Source organism: Alexandromys fortis, unplaced genomic scaffold (assembly GCF_014885135.2).
Source record: "Alexandromys fortis isolate MF-2015 unplaced genomic scaffold, M_Fortis_MF-2015_v1.1 scaffold_32, whole genome shotgun sequence".
Classification (NCBI taxonomy): domain Eukaryota; kingdom Metazoa; phylum Chordata; class Mammalia; order Rodentia; family Cricetidae; genus Alexandromys; species Alexandromys fortis.
In genome coordinates this window covers 7,948,436-7,965,427 of record NW_026067938.1, presented here as the reverse complement: position 1 = coordinate 7,965,427, position 16,992 = coordinate 7,948,436, and the positions used below count along the sequence as shown (strand labels likewise).

At 40.7% G+C, this 16,992-nt stretch overlaps 1 protein-coding gene and 1 long non-coding RNA gene across 22 annotated transcripts in view; one reads left to right on the top strand and one right to left on the bottom strand.

Moving 5' to 3' along the window:
- Positions 1-16,992, top strand: part of Sorbs2 (sorbin and SH3 domain containing 2) — a 300,031-nt gene that overhangs the window by 192,557 nt on the left and 90,482 nt on the right. The gene's annotated exons all lie outside the window — the stretch shown is intronic.
- LOC126504820 (uncharacterized) lies at positions 1,841-15,184 on the bottom strand. Its single transcript, XR_007592719.1, has 3 exons — positions 9,098-15,184; positions 4,778-4,987; positions 1,841-3,132 (listed from the first exon to the last, which is right to left on the bottom strand). It is a non-coding gene; the product is annotated as an uncharacterized lncRNA (long non-coding RNA).

Here is a 16,992-nt window from a genome sequence, read left to right as displayed (position 1 = left end):
TGGTGCCCCGTCTGGTACTGTCTTCCCAACAGCCCCACCAAATGAGCAGGTGGATAGACCTGACTTCGTGAGGCCTTCATGCAGTTCATCACAACTGCTCCATTTCCAAGACGGTGATGATTATGTCTGACCCTGAGCAAACAGCTACGCCGCAGGCAGCTGTACAGTTGACAGGGCCTCCTTCATCCTTTTATCTCAGCCTTTTTTACCTCCCTCCCTTTCTCTTTGTGGCCTGGTTCCCACTCGAGACCCAAACAGCTTACATTCTAATCAGAACAAAGTGAGAGAGGCTAGCATGGTGCTTCCTTTAAAGACCATAACCTCTTGAAACAGAGGCCCACGTGACTTCCTCGCAGGACCACTAGGTAAAATTTGGTCACAGAACCTGAGAACTGTAACTGAACCCTGGGTGAAGCCATGTGTCTGGCTGAGATGTCTATAAATAAGGAAAGAAGGGGAGGTTTGGACATCTGAGGATGTTGGCTTTCCCTGCTGCATAACCTAACTATATTTGAGAGAAGAATTTGGGTGGCGTATTACTGGGGCTGTGTTTCCAAATGCAGAGGAAGAACAAATGTTGGGCCATCTCAACAACTGAAGGAAGATTTCTCACCTTGTCGAGTGCTATTCACTTCCAGCTAAACCTAACACCTTCTTCTAAGCTAACCATAGCCAAATTAAGCTCATCACTAAGCTATCAAGACGAATGTTCTTGAAGCAGGGCACTCTATCCCTCTGCCTGCATTTGGTTTATTTACAGTGAAAAAGTAGGTTGAGGATGGAGTTGCAGAAAGCGATCCAGATAACGGTTACCCTATATGTCACAAAACTGATAGCTAGACGCTGGAGAGAAAGAGAAAGAAAGAAAAATGTCCGAATCGCCTTAGTGTAGAGTGTCCTAACCTGAGCTCACTGAATAATTAATTGCACTTAATGCTTCATGTTGATTTTAGAGTCTCTGTAAAAATAACACAGACAAGCCTGGTTTTTTTTTTTCATTTTTCCTGGAGCATTCTTGACAGTTTAGAACTGCAACCCCTACCTGCTGCTCCCCTGAACTAGATGCTGCTTTCCTAAACGGAATGACTGACTTTAACGTTATCACATTCATTTCCTGATCCAACAGACAACAAGCAAGGAAAATGATTGAAAGCCAGGATCTATTTAAGAGTCGCTCATGGGCAAATGTGCTGCCCCGTGGAATCTGGCAGTCCATTCTTGGGGAGTTGGACTCCTTCGCAGAGCCAAGTAAATCATCCAGCTGCTTCCGGTTTATAACAGAGCTTACACATTGTAAGTCAGTCTAGAAGCGAACTGGAAAGAGGGTCATAGTTCACAACTGGCCTGTGAACTTACAAAAAGGAGAGCACGGAACAATTACAAATGTTTGGCTGTCATTGTGCAAATGGGGAAAACCGGCAAAGGTAGATACTGACCTGTAGGTACCCACCTAATTAAATACTGGGATCTGGAAGCCCCAGCTCAGAAAAGTGTGCACGTTCTGATGTTGCCACTTGGGATAGCTTAGGATGTTTAGGTAGAGTAAACAGAGCCTTGTGTGCACACTCAGCAAGGGCCCAACATGAGGACTGAGTATATATATTTATATACAAGCCAGCTTATAATTGCTAAGTAAAGTAGCAATCAGCAATGAACAATTTAACAACATAGCAGTTTTCAGTTTTCCCTTAGGTCCTCAAACTTTTTCTCACATCGGTTAACTTGCCCTATTCATCTAAATACGGGAAGCCGCTGGCTTTTCCATTATTGGAAGTGGCCTATGGCGAGTCCTTGTGCTTGCGCTCTGTGGAGTTGCCCCCAGCCTATGAGAAAATAACACTGATAGTCTCTGGGAGAAACAACAGCTTGTATCTTTTTTTTTTTCATTGTGTTTTATGCCAGGTGCCTTTCTGTTGCCTACATCAGTTCATCCCGTCTGCCCCTTGGTCCTACCCTATTTATGGTTGTAGAAACTGCCAGTAGATCATAGAAGTAAGTCACTCTATGTCCTCCAGCTCCCAAGTAATTGTCACCGTATGCACTGTGCTGGCCACCAGCAGAATAGATGACGTCACTCAAAAGTGTTCATAGAGGAAGCAGTGAATTGAGCTCTGGTCTTTCCCCTTCCTGTTTCCTCTCTTTTTCCTAGTTTAGCTCCCTTGACATGGTTGTTTTTCTCAGTTTGTGGCACACTGCCTTTTTTGACCTAAAACTGCACACACACATGTATGTAAACACTTACTTTATGTGGTAAGGGACCCTTACCTCATATCACCTCCTAACCATGAGTAATGCTATTGTTTTAAGAAATGAGCAAATAAATGAATAATTTCATAAAGCAAACACTATCTGTTGAATGCTGGGCTGCTGTTGGAGAACAAAAGCCTTGCTCCGCTACCAGAGACATTCTTGGCTCTCTTTGTCACCTCCCTTTGTTCAAAACCCTCTGAGTTTTAATATCTTACTGGAAGTAACAGGAAAGCAGTAGGTTACGTGAACACTGTTGGGGTTTTTAAGTTTTATTTTGGCATTTTGACAGTGAGCGGTTATGCCCTGTAATCAAAGGAAACCATGAACTGGCCATCTCTTAGCAACTGACTAAAGATTACTCCCAGGGAGTAATTTATGGGTCCGAGTGTTCGTGCATGTAATGGGCAAGTTCAAAGCCAACAGATCCCACACTCACTCATTAACAGCTTTCAGTATCCTACAAACACATGAGCCTCTTTTGAATGAGATGGTTGAGCCAACGAGCACAAAATGTCCCAAATGGGCAACGCTGTGTGAAAGAAAGTCAAGGATTGGACCTTTTTTTTTTTCCTGCTGTTTAAAATCTAATTACAGTTTGAAGTCACTAGTAATCATTTTGCCATTCTTCTACTGCCTCTGCTGAAGTCTCTTCTACCTCTTTCAAGTAAGGGGGACATCTGTCCCCCAGGGGCGGGCTGCGTCATAGCAACCTGGCCTTGGCTGACGTGTTCTCCCAGTGGGCATCTTCTCCGCCTGTGAAGTCTGGTGCACTGAGGAGATCCGTCAATCAAACCAGCTCCTACTCACTCCCAGGAAGCTGCCGCTCTCAGATCCTTAATGAGCCAAAGGAAGGTGCAATCAACACAGATTCTATTCAGCCATCTGTGCAGTAAAGAAACAAATATGGCTTCAGGATAATTCATTCCATCTCTCCAATCCATGATTTAATCAGCTCTCTTTAAAAACTGTTTATGAGAAGAGAAGCCCTGACTGGGGAATTCATCTGAATGATGACCAAGACAAAGGAGGATTCCATATTTGAAATAATTTAACCACAACTCACACACGTAGACACTAAGAAATGTTCACCTTTTACTAGCAGAAGGGGTAACATTTTAGGGACTGTGGGTCAGCTCCACTTCTAAGTGCTCTATGCATTTAAACCCATTGACTCTTCGCACAACCCCGGGAAGTTGGCACCGTCGTCAGCCCTGTTTCTAGAAGAGGGAACTCAATCTGACTCAGGGCCAGCGCGAGTGCCTTCCTTAAATTACCCATCTGGAAATGGTAGAAAGGCTTTGACAAAGCTGACTGGATTCCAGGTTCAACACTGTTGCTTATAATCTGGATCCATGGTGGGCAGTATGGTCGCTCCTCCAATTGCTGTTTGGAAACCAAGTGCTACCATTCCTAAAAATAGCTCAAATCTGGATCATGAGCATTTTTTTTTCTGAGACACTTTTCTGAGCTGTCTTCCCATGAAACAGAATGCACACCTAGATCTATTTATTACGAGAGAGGCACAACTGCTTGCCTGCGGGCGGGTCACTTGCTGTTCAGCTCTCAATCTAAGCAGGTTAAAGGAATGTGCCTGACTTTAAGCCTGCCCAGTGCTGGCCAGGTCAGCATCATGGGCCGATGAACAGGAGGCACCGCTATTAAGAACAGCCTTCGTTTAAAAGTATACTGTTACATAGTCCACTGAAATTTATGGAGCAATTAGTGTGTGTTATTCCTCAACTGGGCACTTACTATTCTTCGTCTGTACTGTCTCTAAGCCGTTTGTACTCAAGGGAAACGTGAATGGAGCCATCACTCCTGCCTACTCCCCAAGGATTTAGGCTCAGTCTATATTTTCAGCCAATTATATTTCAAATCACTGAGATAACTTTTTTTACATATTACATAAAATACTCTTGAATCGGCTTTTCTTAAGGTACTCCTAAAATGTAACAGGGTTCTTCACTGTCCTGATAAGTCAGAGTCTACTGAAACATTTTATTAATGTTTTTCCTGATTTAAAACTTTCAGTCACTCTTTAGTCCCAATTACTGTAGATTACACTTAATTTATTTCTTTAAGCTGAAGCAGTTTTGATTTTGTGTTATTTTATTATCTTTAAGTTCTCCATTATTTTTGAGAATTTCATATATATAATAAAATATAATTATATCCATCTATCCCTCTTTTTCCCCTTCCAATCCCCTCAAACCCTTCCAACTTCTGCCCTTTTTTTTTTTTGATAACCCAGTAAGTCCAGTTGCTACTGCTCATGTGTACTCGTGCGTGCCGCTCTCCACTGGAAAATCTGCCGGTTACCATAGACTCAATAAAGAATGATTCTCCTGGGCCTTAGAGATGGCTCAGTGGTTACAAGCACCTGTTCTTGCGGAAGACCCAGGTTCAGTTCTCAGCACCCACATGGTAGCTCACAGCCATCTACGGCCGCAGTTCCGGGAGATCATTCTCTCTTTCTGGCCTCTACTGACACACAATGTACATATATACATGCAAGCAAAATACTCACATAAGAATAAATGAATGATCCCTCCCTGCAGTTATTGTCAGAAGCTCTTCAGTATAGGGCAGGGCCTGGCTGGTTTGGTCCTGTGCAGTTCTTGTAAAAACAACCATAGCTGCTGTGAGTTCTTAGCGGAATAGCCAGAAGACAGCATATCACAGAACTCCTTCCTGCTCTCGGGTTCTTACAGTATGTCTCCAGCGCTGCTCCTTGAGCCTTAGTGGTGGGAACATTAATATAGATTATTGTTTGGGGCTGAGCACCGAGTCTCCTATCCTTAGCCCTTTGATAAGTTATGCACCTTTCCGGTGACCGCTGTTCTCATACCAAGGTTGAGAGCAGCCCAGGTGTGTGGGTATAAATGTAACCGGATGGAAAGCCAGTTGACAGCATGACCATTTAGCAAAATAGCAATAGCAGGCTCCACCCTAGGGCCTATGGCCTCCTCAGCGAAGGGTTTGCCACCAGGATTACAGTACCAGAAATGAAATCCCCTCTTGAGGAGCAGATCTCTCATCCAATCAGAAAGCTGTTAGCTACCTAGAACAGTCATGCCACCTTGACCTCTTGCCTGGCAGGCCTTTACTGTAGGTCTTTCCCTATTTGTTATGCTTTCCTTAGAATATTGAAGGGTAGTTTTTGGAGAGAAAAGCTATAGATTGCAGGAGACAGATTTAAAACTGAAACAAAGGGAATTTTTCTCAAGTTATTCCCTTTCTGTTGGGATAATCCTATCTTATGATTAATGTATCAAAATAAATGTTAAAACATTTGCTTTTAGTCTTAAATCTCTCTCTCATTTTAGACAAAGTATATAACCAAATACCTCTAAAATTAACCACGATTAAGTAAATCATTTTATTTGCAAATATTAACATACATTGACTAGAAAACTTGGGTGTCTTAAAACCTATCATATTGGTTGCCACTATTATTTGGCTTACCTTTTATGAAATGATTCATAAGGCCTTAATTTGTATTCTCATAACACAGTTCCTTATCTTTTCATAGAATCAAATATTCTAAAGATGTGTTAAGATAAATTCTAAAATTATTCTTTGATGTATTCAAGTAGAAAGATTTATTGCATCTTTGCTGTTGTAAAACGTGTTTTTGTGAAAATTTTAGGTAAAGGGTTCTGGGTGCTGATGAGGTGGGAAAAGCCTGGAGGAAACTAACATATAGATAGAACTGCATTAAAATGTTACAGTCTGCTGCTATTCTGTTTGGTGTTGGCTTAACGTATTCACGAAGTTCAAGTCTGGTCTTGATGTAGATCAAGTATTAGAGTCAGTGGGTCTAGTGAAAGAATGGGGACATCTTTTGAAGTTTTTCTACAAGACAGTGCTCACAATATCATAAGTTCCAACCTGCTGACCCTGTCTGTTATTAAAAACATTCATTTTGAAAGAAGTTGTAGAAAGTTGACTAAAACACAAACATGTTATTTTAATAATACCGTATCACTTGTAATTTTAACAAAAGGAGATTATATATAAGACCTATTCATCCACATAGCCAATTAACAAATGATAGTTGTCATATGTGAGAAAGCCAGTTTCTCATTACATGTAAAGGTAAGAGTTGGCTGTGTAAGTGTACAATACCACACTTACAGAATTCAAAGTGAAGGTCACAAAGGGAGGTGGTGGTTTCAGAGTCCACTGATTTGCCTCAGTGTTGACCAGATTCATGCCGGTGATCAGAATCCCATGCTAGATCAATTAATGCCTAATTTCACAAAGGTAAACAATGGTGTTTGTTCACTATCAACGTGTGGCAAATTAATTGTAATGACAGGGAGGTCACTAATGACAGTGTCATTTCTTTGAGACAGGATTTCTTGTAGCCCAGGCTATCCCTGAATTCACTATATACTCAAGGATGACCATGAATTTCTGATCTCACCACATCCACCTCCCGAGTGCTGGGATTATGGACTTGTGTCATGATGCCCAGCTCATGTTGACAGTTTTGGTTATATTATGGAACCCGGATTTGTTCTACTCTCCTTGAGCTTCTCTGGCTCACACCTCTACCACAGTTACATTTCCATAGTTACCCAAGTGCTAAAAATGACTACGTCCTTGAACTTCCTAAAGGGAAAAGAAATCTTGACTTGAGAATGTCACCATACTCATTCTTTCCCCTGTCTACCCTGCATGGAGCCATTCCCAGAATAAGGGCTGTTCCCCCTGTAGGTTCCAACCCATGACTGCGTTTCCTGTCTGAATCACATTCTCCCATGGAAGGGCCCTGCTGTGATGACGGAAAACAAGATAATAAGCAAACATGTAAGAGGCAAGGCAGTAAGAAGAGCTCTGCAGGTCAACTTCCAAAGAATAAGGGAACCAAGGAGGAAGGCAATGCATATGGGCATATGGGGTGGTCAGGAATGGCCTCTCTGAGCAGGTGATGTGGTGGCTTGAATGAGAAATGTCCCCCATAGTCTTGAGGATTTGAACACTTGATCCCCAGCGAGTAGCACCATTTATGGAGGTTTAAGAGGTGCAATCTCCTTGGAGAAAGGATATCAGTGGTCTGGACTTTGAGAGCTTAAAGTTTTGTCTACTGCCAGTATGTTATCTCTGCTTAGGGCTTGTGGTTTGAAGGTGTGAGCTCTCAAGCTTGCTGCCGTATGTCCCCATTTTAGTGGAGTTTTGTTCCTCTGGAACCACAAGTCCAAATAAACCCTTCCTTCTCTAGCTTGCCTTGGTCACACTGCATATGAATTCTTGTGCTGAGCTCATCTTCTTTTTCTTTAGTTCAGGACCCCTGCCCATGGAATGATGCCATGCCCATTCAGGGTAGGCCTACCCATCTCAATCCCAATCGAAAATTTCCCTCAAAGATACACCCAGAAGTTTGTTTTCATGCTGATTCTAAATCTTATCGAGTTTTAAACTGTCATATCACTTGACCTGAAATATTAGCTCAACCTTCGAATTTCTACACACGACCCTCAACTGAACTTGCAACACTAAATATCTGCAGGAAAAGTCAAGGCCTATTAAACAATCATTATTTTATTTATTTGTAGAACCCATTAAATTATTTTCAAGATTATGCCAGAATGTCTAATTAGTTTGCATGTATTTATTTTCAACATAACAGAGCTGTAACTCAGTTTACATATAGGAAACAAGCATTATTTGCCCAAAAAGCCAGGTTTCTCTGAACTCCACTAGGCAACCTTACTTAGTTCTCCACATCTCTTTTGGCTCATGTCTGAGTATGGACAGCTGACTGGTAGGTGCTCAGCTTACTCTTGGTGACTCCAGTAGTACACAGCTCATATGTATGAGACAAGGCTCTAACCACATGAGACCAACTATGCAGCTCATACAGGAAACAAAGGCAAAAAAAAAAATCTGCCTCAGCCGTAGACTGTGGTGTCCATAATACAAATGGAGGCACCACATGGAAGGGGCGAATTAAGTGATAATGTAGAGGAAACACAACTCATTTTGAAACCTCATAAATGTAGATCAGTTTCTTTCTTTTAAAGGATATGCTTTGGAGACATTCAACTGCTAATAGAACAAGTCCCTCTTGCTTACTATGTTACAGTTGCATAAAAAAGTTTGAATGCTTGAACTGCACTTTGGAAAGCAAGGAAATTGGGTTTAGGTGGGGAGAGACAAAGTTTGGACATTGAAGAGACCAAAGTGAACAGGAATCAAAGGTTTGTGTTTAGAGAAAAGTACATCAGTTTTTCTATGACTTCATTTTAAAAGTAGAAGTATGTGTGTATATGCAGATGTGTGTGTACATGTTATAATTTACTTATATGCTACTTTCATTTAACTACTGATAAAATGCATTCTAAAAGTAACAAGGTACATTACAAGCACATGGTAAATTAGAAAAGGGAAATAACCAAATGTCACCCTTGCTCTAATATGAAGGTTAGCCTGTTCCAGGAAAATATATGTCACTTTATTATAGGTTTAGCTTCCTTTTATTGAATAATAAAGGTTGAAGGTATATCTAGTTTATAGGAGCCGAATAAAAACTTTTGACAAAAAAGTAAGACTCAGGTTTATATACAATCATCTCTGGCTTATATTTAAGTGTTCATATATATATTGAAAATCTGTATGTCCACACATGGATATATATATATCCACACATGGATAAGTATAGAAATAAACATTACAGAACCAGAAGTAATATTCAAAATTTATAACTTAGGAAATAGGACACATATGGATAAGTATAGAAATAAATATTACAGAACCAAAGTAATATTCAAAATTTATAACTTAGGAAATAGGACACTATAAAAGTTATAACATTAAGTTTGAACTGTGGAATGATGCTCACTGTTAAAGTGTGATTCTTTGTGGCATCTTTTCTCTTCGCCTTAAAGACTTGAAGGTCACCAAAGCCACAAGTTTCTTCCTCCTCCTTTTCATTAACATGACCAGGAAAGTGCTGGAAAGGAAGAAAGACTGATATGGGCATAATCCAGCAAAGAAAGAATGGGTGAGATAGATAATTCCAGGAAATGCTCAAAATAGCTAAATTAGCCGCATGCCAAAGATATATGAAGTAATTTACTTTTTATAATGTTGGTTCAGCTGAATAAAATGATTTCATCTTCGAGTGTTCCGGTGATTATAACCAAAATGTGACTCACTTCCATGAGGGCTCCTCTCCCTCCTCTCTGGACAAAGTGGTCAGAATCAAGATAAATAAAAATACTAACAGCCGCAATGGGTTCCTCCATTGACAGGGCGCGCCTTCACGTTGCAAGGGTCAGGCTATGTGCTTCCTGATTTTGTGTTTGTACGTATCCAAGATGAAATTTTATTATGGGACACCGTGTAATATATGCAAACTTATGGAAAGTCATGCTCATTTGTCTACTTCAGTTCCATGCATTCATGAGGATGCTGTGGGACAGACAGGGGAGGAGTCTGAGTGCTCCTCAAGGGTCCACTTTGTGCTCTTAGCAATGGACCACAGAAGGAGCCTAAGCCACTTAAAGTGCAATGAAGAGAGACCTAGAACACCTTAAGACAAGTGATGAAGAACATCCACTTCCACTGTTATGCACCATGGCACCTCCTACCGTGCACAGAAGATCATCTATTAGGTGTTCTTTATTCTCAAGGGGTAGCCACCAATAGTATTGGCCTCCAAGTCACTGTTCATTGATTATTGTTTATTATTGTTGTTGTTATTAATTATTATCTTCTCCAGACCAAGTGCTATGCTATGCTTAATCTGTGCTTCTCTTATGTAAAATAGAAAGGACTAAACATGCCTAAACCCCTACCCAATCTCTACAGTCTAGAACAAAATTAAATGGAGGACTTCAGCAAACAGATGTGATCTTTCCAGAGTAAGATGGCTTTTATTTTTACTTCTGAGGACACACATAGCAGAGAGGTAGTGCCACCTCAAGGGGAGACCCCACGTCTTGGTTTACATGGGGTCTGAAATAAAATGAGCTTTTGCAATGCCTGGCTATTAATTAAATGAAGAACGAATGAGGCCAGACACCAGATGGGAGATGTAGGGGAAATGGAGTCATATTTGAGGAGGGGATTTCTCAAACCCAGAGCAGAGCGAGGAATGCATGTGAGTCGCCTATGAATTGGAGCTTACACAGAGCAATATAGAAACTGGCCTAACCCAGTGAGAGCCGGATCTGGCGTTGCATTGGAGGATACCGAGAGCTAGCTTCTTGGACGAAGTGCTACTATATGTGCTTACACATATAAACTACACAGAAACCTTGAAAACCATTTGCTGCCTATAAATTAATACTTGATGCGCAGCCCATTTTATGCAGTCATTAAAATAAGACCTGGGGGACTCATTCGAGCATTATTTCCTGGGCTTAGCGCTCATCCATACGTTTGAAGGAAACCAAATTTTCTTTATAAACATTCCATACTACATATTCCTCGTGTTCTCAATTCAGAAGATCTCCAATCAGTATTTTCTTGATGATACGTGTGTCACAGGGCAGCATTAAAATATAGCCAAGCGTATGAAAACATAATTTGTGCTAAGTAACCAGTCTGATTGCAGTATTTTTTTCCTAAAGAAGGGGAACAAGCTGACATTTTTGTGTCACAGACTCTGGTAATTGTTTCCAAAACCTAGCAAAGCAGTCACCCCCCCACCCCCCCCACACACACACGTAAAATAGCTTCCAACACCACTGGGCTCCGCGTGCCGCTGTGATTTAGAACGTGTTGGCGTGGATGACTCTGCCAGTTAGAAAATGCGATGAAAATATTGTCAAAAAATGCAACGGGCTTCGAGGTTCTGGCCCTGTTTCCTCAAAATCAGCAGTCTTTGAGCTTTAAATGGGAGCTGTACAAAGACTGTGACATTTGGAATGGTAAACTGTGTTGTGATTTATTAGTTTCTGGGGACTTCTCTGCTGTCAACTCTAACAGAAGCCCAAGTGAATGAATAATTCCTGTCACTCCCAACATCCCTCCTGCTTTTACATGGTTATGATAATTTATGGGCTGACGTTTGTTGCTTTTTTTAAGTGTAGATTTGTGAAATGGATATTTTCTTAGATATCAGTTCTCAAGTTGAGAACCCCAGGGGACAGACAGACACTTGAGATAATATGGAAAGACATATGGCAGACCCTATTTCTGGAGCTGAGTTGGCAGCTAAAGATAGCCTAACTGTTGTAGGCTTCCATTAATGTATATCCCCTCTAACCCTGGTCCTATCAGAACTATGAATCTTTTAATGATCTTCTTCTTGTGAATTTTAATATGTGAACGAATCGTTGGCTTCCAGTTAGATTCTGTTTGGAATTTGCAACCAGAGCAGTCAGCTTAGTGGTCAGCATGCAAACCTTCAGGGGATGTCTGTTGACAGCTTACCTTACTAGAGTTAGTGTATTTCATATGATAAAAGTCCTGCGATTTTGTGTTTTAAAAGAAGTCTCCCATTGCCTAAGTTAAATTATATTTGCTTGGATTTCTAGATTTTATTAGAATGTGGATGTGTGTGAGGGGGATGCAAACAGAGAGAGAGCTCGAAAGCAGGAGACAGCAGAAGATAAAGGAAGGCATGTGTCAAGAGAGAAGAATCAGGGCTGTCGAGGAACTGAAAAGGGACCCAGAGTAGACAAGAGAGACTGGAAAGGGTGGTAGGGGACATGAATAAGAACAAAAATAAGAGATATGTCTGAAAATGTCACAGTGAAACTCATTTGTGTTCTAATCAAGGAATTAATTTAAAAAGTCAGACACATACATGTGGTTGTTTTGTTTTGGTTTGGTTTTTTCCCCCCTTTGGTCCACATTAACAGGACACCCACTTTAGTAATAAGATAAAAAGAAGTTAGATTAAGAACATGTGACTGAAAGCTACCTAAAATTTGAGTTGTTTGATTCTGCCCCTGATTGCGTGTGTGCGCGCACATGTTTGTGCATGTATGGACATGTGTGTATGTGTGTGCACTGTGTGCATGAGTTTGTGTGTGCATGTATGTGCACATGTGTGTGTGATTGCATGTATATTTGTGAAGTTGTGCTTCTGTAAATAAGAATTAACGTTTTGGGTTTTTGTATTTTTTACTTCCTCCCCAATAAGTGACATTACTGACTTTTGCCATAATCAAGAAGTACAGACAGCCCACATGTTAATGATAAAAGAATAAACTAGAAATTATTTAGTTATTACTGAAAAGCGACTGCTTTCCTCAGACATACTGGGATAGATTTAATACAAGCATGCATGATCCTGGTGGATTCTGGGTTTCCATTACTCATGGCTTTGAGGAAACACTTGTATTTTCAGTAGGAAAGGAAATGATGAGATTGGTGATTAGCAAGTTACCGCAAATTTCCAGACAGACACCCTTTCTCTCAATGAGCCTGGAATACAGCAGTACAATATACAATAGTCTCTGGATGCTGTGGTAGAGAAGTCCACACCTCAGTGGCTCTCCCCTGAAGATGCAGCCACCTCATTCCAGATGGGACGAGCTCATGGCCTTGTGCATTTTGGAATCTCAGAAGGGAGCCTTCAAGCATTTCCAAGAGTTATGAACATCAAGGGTTTAAAGAAATAGTTGAGTTTTTGTAAACAGAGGGGGCAGGGATAAATGACTAACCAAGATGAGAGCAAATAAGATCTAGTTGAACAAATTAAAATATGCCAGGCGTCTTACTAGAACTTTCTAACCATTACTATTTAACAACAATGTCAAGTAAGTATGGAATTTTGTGAGTCATTGTTCAAATGAGCCTCTCTGTTCTCCAGGGTACAACTTAAGGAAAAAATTTATGTTTTTCTTGCCTATTTTTGGTGGACTGAGTGACAGACAGCTTAGCTTTAAATAGCGGCAAGGTATGAAAGACTATATTAGGTATAAACAGTGAAGCATGCTGGGAACTTCATGAACTGGCTAAGGATTGGAAGTTGGATTGTTTGGGTTGACATTTTTCTGTACAAAAGAGCAATAAGAGCAAAATCCCATTTTGCTCCAGTATACAGAAATCCAAAAGCACTTGGTTCTAGCGTGGACCTATTTGCATTCTTTCAAGTGAGGATTGGCAGCTAGACTTCTAAGAACCCAGCGTTAGGGGACAGTCACAATTGGATGTCATATTTCTTAAGCTTGGTGACACCCCTAAGGAAACCCTGAAGTTTCTAGTTGTGATTGTTATCTGTAGAACTCCTTGTCAGTACACACCACCAACTTGGGTCATTTGAGATCGTGAGCCCAAAGGTCCACCCGCCTGAAAATGTCTGACGTTAAAAGGCAATCTGAGCGTCTGTCAATAGTATTCCTCATAGCTGCTGACCCTTGACTGGCAGCTCACCACAGTGTTTCCACCCTGTCGCCAGTGGCCTCGCCATCTCCCTGCCAGCATTCTCTAAAGACCTTCACAGCCTGCTCAGACTTGCCTTCCTCCCAGGATGTCAAGTGCACAAATAAAGAAGATGCTTTCCAACATGACTCGAGTGAGCCCAACTTTCCAGTACAATAGGACCGCGATCTTTATTTACATAAAAAAATCCACAGTTGATTTATACATTGATTTAATTACATTTTAAAACAATCGTGTTACACTAAGCCCACAGTCTTATCAAATCCTCTAGACTTACCTCATATCGGTCCCGAGAAGGCGGTCCTTTCTGTCAAATCATGGTTGCTTCAGCCACCTTGAAGGATTCTGCCTTTGCTTTGACTAAACATCAATGTTCTCAGAATTATTTGTCTTCTCTCGTGTGTATGCCCTCTGCAGAACTAACAAGGATGGCCCTTTTCTCTCTCTTCAAAGTACGGATGCTGAAAATCAGTCAGAAAAAAGGAACTCCTTCAAATGCACACTTCTTCCCCTATTACTCCTTCTGAACACTTGGCCCACAGGGATGTCCTTCCAGAATCTTGGTTCTAGAGAATCACCCTTGCGCTCTAAAGGGTAGTGTCGCATTGTGATAATAGTACCGCATTTCTGATGTCAGAGATAAGTCACTGTGACAGTGAAATATGCAAGACATCTGTCTTTATTGCACATTGTCATAGAGCCAGAAGGACACTATTACTAAACACTCAAACAAAACATCAGAAATATATTTTAATAAATTTCATATATCTTCACACATTTTCCCCCTCGGCTCTTGATCCATTGTTTCCCCCCTTAGTTTTTCGACAATGAGCCAATTTACCAAATGTAAAATGTACACAACGAGACTATCATTTCATTCTAGATAAACTTAGTAAGAAATACACCCTTGAACCATGAAGACTAATCTACCAGGTTAATTTTGTACTATCCCTTTGTCAAAATTCAAATTCCGGGTAACAGACGAAGTTTCGCCACAGCGTCTCCGAGACATATTTATAATAACACCAGAACTGGACAATAAGCCTTGTCATTGCCAAGTTGTACAAATGTTTTCACAGGTGTTCAGCAAACAGGTGCGTTAAATCAGAGGAAACTCGTGACTGTGGCTTTAACAGTCAATTAGCAATCCACGGGGTTCTTTTACAGTCAGAACTTGGTAACAGAGCATTGCCACGGAGGTACTTCAGAAGACGCGCTCCTTTTACATTTCTGGGGTTTTCATAGAAATCCCTGGATTTAGAAAACTAGAATAATGCTCTCCATATGGATTTGCACAGTAGCTGGGAAGCAGGAGTCCATCACAAGCGGCCACTATGTCTTCCTGGTCTTAGAAGGATAAGCCTGTGGTTCTATGCTAACAATCCCCATTTTATTTCACAGCGAGTTTAGTTCTCCATCACACATCCTCACAGTTTCTTCTTCTCTTGCCCCTCAAAGTTCAATACTGAATTAAGGCTCTGCTGTGAGGCTTAAGAGGTCTTAGTCTTGATTCCTAACATCACTTCAGGATGCCGTGAAGGATGCATGTTCTTTATATTCTTGATTAGGACTCCAGTGAGCTGAGCTGCCTCTCGAGTGTCAACTTGTTGCTCTGTCATCTTGGAAAAAATCATTTTTATTCCTCATATATCTATCATCAGAAATCTGCTTTCTTACAGGATTGGAATTTAGAAAATTATATATATATATATATATGTTTTTTTTCAAGCCATAAATCTCCATTCCTACTAAAGCATTTAATGTTTGTCTCAGTTTATGTCCTAATGTCTGAAATATGGAAAACTAAATTAGCCAAATGAAGTCTTTTTTAATGTCAGAGAACTTGTGTTATCAATATATAAAAACCAGAATTAAAAAAATATAAAGCTTCATTGTAGAGGGAAATTCTACCAAGCCCACAATTTTGAAAGTGAGTTCTTGTAAAGGATCAAAGATGTTCCGCTCCCCTCAGATAGGGATGGGTGCTCCTTGCATGGCGATAGAAAGAGAAGCTAGAACTTTGATCTGTCACACAATTCATTACATTGCGTTTTATAAGCATCTCTTTTTTTCTGCCTCTGTTATCTAGGAGTCTAAACTGTCAACAGCAAAAGGAAAGACATTTTCAAGGATAAGCTTTGCAACCTGTTTATTGTCGCTCTCTTTGGCGTTCGTGATCTGACTGTAGTTAAGTGGGGAGTGCTTGCTCCAAATGTTTCCTGAAGTTTGTCTTATTGTATTCATGGAGCTGTCAAAAAAAAATCCTAGATAAATGTAAGCTCTGTTAAGAATAGTTGACCACCGCAAGATATAAGTAATCCTTCTCAGTTCAGCATGCTGCAAAGTTCGGGTGGGATAACTGGGGAATGGAAGAACGTGTACAGATCAATCAATAAATCTTAGAGCTAAGGTGGGGTCACTGGAGGATAGGAGAATGCGTACACCAGGCTGGCTTTGAATTCACAGTGATCTGCTTCCCAAAGGCTGGGATTAAAGGCATGAGCCACCACCGCCTCCCGGCTTAGGTTATTCTCCTGGGACATAATCACAGATTTTAACATAAATTATATGGTGGTAATTGGTATGTATGCTGTTCACCTGTCAGTGAGGGAAAGGTCGACCTGAATTACTGCAGCTTTGAAGATGATCATTAGATCAGTAGCCATTGTATCCGTGATTCAAGGTAGACCTAATTTGAATCCAGTCCGTCTTGGCCCCACGTCTTCTCTGATTTAGAATGTTTTCTGTGACCAATAACACAGTGTCTCAGAATGGCAGAGTTGAAAAGAACAGTGCTTATCTTAACTTATATTTCAGGTGTAAGGGAACCATCTTAGAGCATCATGTGGGAAGAGACAAAGAGTAGGTGCATTGTTTCGAACCTTCGGATCTGTTTCCTTCTCCTTCCGAAGCCATCAGGATTCAATTGCGTGGGCTCTATATCTAATTCTAATCGCTTCACGAAGACCCACCTCTAATAGTAAAAGTTTCTGCCAGTGGCGACCAAATCTCACACGTGAAGCTCTAGGAGGCACAAACTATATTTCGTATACATCCACAGCACCATCCTTTCAACACTGTTCAGTTGGGGGACTAGTCTAATTCACTGTATATAGTTGTTTTGTGCCTGACTCATCTTCATTTCCATAAAGAATCCATTTGACTTGACTCTGCAGCATAATCCCATGTCGTTTTCCTGGTACCGTACTGTTAAATTGAATGACTATCTTAGTGAAAAAAAAATATGCAATTCAGGCACTTAGAGGTATATTTTAATTATCTGTAAGGATTATAAAAGTAAATGTCATTGGGTAGGTAGGATGCTAGAGCAATATTTATGTGACCATACACAATAAGAATAACATTCATTTAGAGGGTTGTGCTGACTTCATGTTT